Source organism: Beta vulgaris, chromosome 1 (genome assembly GCF_026745355.1).
Source record: "Beta vulgaris subsp. vulgaris cultivar EL10 chromosome 1, EL10.2, whole genome shotgun sequence".
NCBI lineage: Eukaryota > Viridiplantae > Streptophyta > Magnoliopsida > Caryophyllales > Amaranthaceae > Beta > Beta vulgaris.
In genome coordinates, this window is record NC_079202.1 from 60,153,682 (window position 1) to 60,159,722 (window position 6,041).

Genomic DNA, 6,041 nt, shown 5'->3' on the forward strand with positions numbered 1-6,041 from the left:
TTTTCAATTGACCTTCCCACCATTAACAACTGAAGCTTGGAGTATCAATTTACACGAACGTGAGCAAGACCAGCTTCAATTACTATAGTCAGACCATCAACAGATTGGTTGGTGAAATGGGAAAAAAGAAAAGGTAAAAAGGTTAGTGATAGAATAATCTATTCCTGGGACTTCAATTATAAGTTTAAGCTTTTGGTTGAGTTGGTCCTTTAATATAGTATCTCTATTATACTACCTCCGTTCTTTTTTAGTTGCAACGTTTGACAAATTGCACTATTCATGTTCTCTTATTTGACCACATTTATTGATTTATATGTTAAACAAAATATAGTCATGTGGGGTCTTGTTTGATTCGTTTCGATGTAAGCTTTCATAATATCAAATTTTTATAATTTTTACTTACATACAATTAGAGATAAAACGTGTTATAACGGATGTGTTGTAGTTTGATTAATGCGGAACAGAAAATCAATGAAATAATGAAGGTGAGAAAATAATAAAGATGAACAAACAAAGAACACAAGGATTTACGTGGTTCAGTCAAATTTGACCTACATCCACAGGTGGGGGATTAGAGCTTCTTCACTATAATGGAGAAAATCAGAGAGAATAATACAAGAGTCCTAAATCTAGAGGCTAAAAGTGTTTCATAAGTTGTGTTAATAATGATGAACACTAAGAGCCCTTTTATAATCATAAGGAACCCGTACAAACCCTAAAAGATAACTTAAAACGAAAAATATATCGAAAAACGCATTCAGCGTTCAAAACTGCGCACCGCCCGACCGGTCGGGCGAAATCCGCCCGGTCGGCCCGGGACGAAACAGCTTCGTCAGTTTTTCGTAAAACAGTCATAACTTTCTCGTTTCTCAATCGAAATTGGGCATATGACCTATCGTTGGAAAGCTCTTTGAACAAGCTATCACCTCCAATTTGAATCACATCAAAATCATTTATAGATTGAGAGATATGTGCATTCAAAGTTAGCCTTATGCCATTCACAAGATTTCAAGTCATATTTAACAAAACGATTTGAAATTGTACATTGGCAAGCGTGAAAGTCAAAACGTTGCAACTAAATAAAAACAGAGGTAGTATAAGGAAAAAATACGATCATTAGGACATCAAAAAATAGAAAAAGGAAAAAAAAAAAAGTAAAAAGAAAGAAAGATGATAACTAACTGTTTCATTTGAACGAAAAAAAGGAGGAAAGTAGGACACCTAAACTCAACATCAGTTTTTTTAGAAAATAAAATGTAAAGATAGTTTTTCTATCCAATTAATTTTATTTTTTCTACTTCATTTGTTATCACGCATTCGCACGCATTACGTGCATGTAAGACTAGTATTTCTAGAAGAGAACAATATGACATAGTATCATTTTCTTCCAAATTGACAACCATGTTATTTTCAAGGAATGGTGAATTTGATAATTTTCTTAATTGTTTTTTTGTTTCTTTTCTTAAAGTCTCAATTTTAACGTACATGTACTACTCAACAGTCAACATAAATCATAGTGAATAATCAAACATTGCACCAACCCCTTCATATTATGAACAATCTTAGAAGATTAGTAAAACCCTCAATTACAATTTGGCAAGACTTTTGTATGCTTAAATGTCTTACTTACCTAATCTCGTGAACAAAAGAGTGCTGTAGCCTCATAGAGTCTCATTGCTAATTTTCTATGTAGTACAAAATGATAAATTCAATGAACCTACAGTTTTTGGAGCTATTGTTAATTAATAACTATTGAAGTTGTTACTTATTCTCGTCAAAATTAGAACATTTGCATTTGTCATGTTGTTTGGTTTTTTTAACAAAGTTCATGAATTTATTATTTGCTAGATACGCAATAACCAACTCTATATGTGTCTTTCCAAATATATTAGGATGATTAACAATTTACATTAAATCAATGGAAAAAGTTCTTATTTTCTGATTTATTTATTTTTACTTCAGAGTACTGTTTTCGAGATAATGATTCATTATTGGAACTTCAAATCTTTGTTATGGTTCAAAGATGATGAAAATTATAAGCGATTGCAGAATAATGTATCCAGTACTCTATCAACTCAATATTAGGGTATATTACAAGTTTTAGAAAGCTTCTTCTAAAGATAAATATGTATAAAAAAGGAATTTGATATAAAAAAAATGGTCATGGATAAGTTTTACAAGGAGAAATCTGGTCGAGATCAATGTACTCCATGCCAATTCAGAAAACAGTTGGTCTTGTAAGAGACCGTCTACTTTTAATTTAAAAGTAGGCGCGGCCCAAGCCCAATATTAAGAAGAGAATAGATCATATTTCTTAATATAGTGACTACTTTAATCTATTTAGTGACCATTTTAATCTATTTAGTGACCATTTTAATCTATTCATTAATAACATTCTTTAATTCATTTAGTGACTGATTTAATCCATTTAGTGACTAGCTTAATCCATTTTGTAAGACTGACGAACTATTTTTAAAAATTGTTTGTTCTAATTCGAAATTCAAAGGGAAATAAAAGAGGAGAAGAGAATGGACGACTAGGATGGTGCAAGATACCTAAAAATAGTGTTAGGTTAGAGAGAAATTGAATGGACTTCTTAAGAGAACGTAGGTTTGCATTGTCTAATTTTAAATTAAAATTAGACCGTCTATTATAATAATTTGTGTTCAGAAAATAGGGATTACGACCGGTAGACCGATCGTAATTGTACACATCTACAACAAGATTTGAGACTCGTCGTGAAAATATAATATGGTCGTAAAGTTTTTCGCGGCTAAATCTTTTACGACGACTGATAACCACACGTGTTTCTCGTTGTAAAAGAGATTCGGGGAATATATGGCTTATCTATAGTGAAAAATCTCGTCATAGATAAGACATTTCATGTAGTAGTGTCTTTTGTTGATTGGAAATGACTCCTTGTCAAAGAGACCCTATTCTCATGGAAAAGAATATGTTGTCCTACTAGGCTATTTTGACTTGTGGAACAACTAAACAAACATTTGTGAATATCTTCGAGACCTACTATCCGATGCAGTAAGAAATTGACCGGGCTACAATCCTAGTTGCGTAAATCTGACCATGAAATTTCATCAAATATAAGAAAGAAAATAATAATAATGTAATACAACGTGTTACTCTTATATTTATCTCATTTTTTTAAAAATCAATAAAATTTTGTAATTTAATAATTTTGTTATTAATACATGATAATAATATTTACACCAAAATTGCGCATTTAAAACATCACAATTAACAATCTTATATAGTATTTCCTTCAAGAAAAAACAATCTAATAAAGTGCTATATTCATCTTATTGTTACACAAATTATTAGAACAGGCATTCTAATTTTAACATAAAATTAGACAAATCCAAGATCGAATTTTTCTAGTAAGTCTATCTCATTTTACTCTAACCCAACACTATTTTAATCATCCATTCTCTTCTCATTCCTTTGTTTTCTTGCTTGTAGAACTAAAACAAACAATATCAAAAAATAACTCGATAGTCTTACCAAATGGATTAAACTAGTAACTAAATGGATTAACTAGTCACTGAATGGGTTAAAGAATATCATTAATGAATAAGTTAAATTGATCATGAAATATATTAAACTGGTCCCTAAATAGATTAAACTAGTTCCTAAATAGATTAAACTAGTCACTATATTAAAAAATGTGACATGTTCTCTTTTTAATATTGAACTTGAACCATATCTAATTTTAAATTGAAAGTTTGCGGTCTCTTACAAGATCAATTATATTCAAAAGAAAATGCACACCATGTTTTAAATCTAATTAGATATACTAAGATTTGGTTCATGACAGATGTAACCAGTTGCAAATCACTGAAAATATCTGAAGATCGTTCAACCACAGCCCACATGAGTGACTTACTGATTTGCCAAGGAAGTGATACTCATTGCTATAACAATAAACCCCCTTTTTAATTACTATATTTTGGGGATGCAGATACAGTTTCATACACTAAATTATAGAAGGCAATATTTAATGTTATCAGTCATCTGTCATTATGGTTAGCTGTTGATCTCACTTCACATGCACTGGGTGAATAGATCAGCTCCTATCCTTCTCTTATTCATTTTTCCTTGCTCTTTTTTTGGTCGGGCATTATCTTAATTAATTCGTACGCCTAAATGTTTTACAGGAAAAATATGTTCAGATTTTTGCAAGAATATTTGTTCAACTCCCAAACCTTTTAACCGGGAAAATAACTGACCTAACTTCTTAGCATACATTTTAACCAAAAAAAAATACTACAACAAATAGAGATGGCAATGGATAAGATCTGGACATGGCCCTCTAGGATCCAGATCCGTTTATTAGGCAAGGATCCATATTCTACCCGGATCCACTGGATAATAAGAATGAAGATCCAGATCCAGATTCGTATGGATCCTATGGATCCGGATCCTAAACGGATCCTTGCCTATTGTCATCAAACTAACCTAATTTTCACAATAATTAAATATTTTAAATAATAAAGTCATCGAATATCAACCAAAAAATACACTTTAATTTTGAAAAATAACTATTGCAACTACTTACAACTATTCAATTATCAAACTGTAGATTAGTTATCAACCCAATTTTCAAATTTAGTTATCCTGTAAATTCGCACAAAAATCACACAATAATTAGAATAATAATTTGAAATTCAAGCGAAAATCAGTTATACATGTAATCACTAATATTATAATATTATCAAAACATAATATAAATTCTAATAATATCATAAAAATGGGTAAACGGATCTGGATTTGGGTACTAATTTAGGATCCGGTCCACATCCGTTTTTTCAAGGAAGATCCAGTTCCTACCCGAATCCAAAGGGTCCAAAATTTGATGATCCAGATCCGTCAAAAATGAATCTGGATCCACAGATCCGAGTAGGGTCCATTACCTACTGTCATCTCTAGGTACAAGTACAATAACTAATAATGTTATTGAAATACTCTAATTTATATAGTAGTATTTTCTTAAATTTGTACCCTAATTTATCTAGAGTTTTTTAATTTTTACAAACCTATAGACGTTACCTCGTCAGTCATCGACCACCACCTCAGTTTCACTAAGTTACAATGAGCCATTAGTAGTAGATTTTATGACAAGAGTTTCTTTTACTCTTGATGTGATGGTTTATGACATACATCTTACTTGTATCAATTCTGTTAGAGATTCATATTATGAATTTTCAAAAAATTGAATTGTCTTATTAGTTTAATATAAAGAAAAAATTCAATATTTTATATAATTTTTGCCTTTAATATATAAAATATATTTTCAAAAACATATTGATTAAATTGACCTAATTGAAATCTTTATCTCACTCTATTTGACTTTTTTTCTAAAACCTCCATATGCATAGAATAGTCATTTAATCACTAGTTCATATAATACCTTCAGATAAACTCCTATAATACTTATTCCAAATTAAGTTGGCTCAAACCTTTATGTCAAACTCTCCTAACCAAACATTATTAGAAATTTAGGCTAATTAAACATCTCTTTTTATTCCAAATGTACATCGACTTGTACACCTTTCATATCATATTTTTTATCCTATTTTTTTTCCTCCTTAATTCTTATGTATACAGTGCAATCAAATCACTTTATCATATTTATTTGCTCCTTAGTTCTCATAATAATACAAGGAAATAGTTTTATTCATATCCAAATAATTGTCGTTGGACCAGCTCTATGATCTCTAGTAGTCTAGTAGAAGGCAGTTTGAAGGCCATTACATCACATAATTAGGATAATGCTTCTTGTCTTGATATGTAGTTGTGCATTTGGTAGATTTGAGAAATTATATAGCCTAGATTTAGAAAGGACAAAAAGTAAGGCCAAACTATCATCCAATGCACATATAAATATTAAATATCACCTTTTTAATCTCAACAAACAAACCACCAGAGCAATAGATCTATCTAATATAAGTTTTCAAATGTATATGAAGCATCATGTAAATATGTTATATTAGATTCCTGTTGTATTGAAAGACCAGTAATTATATATT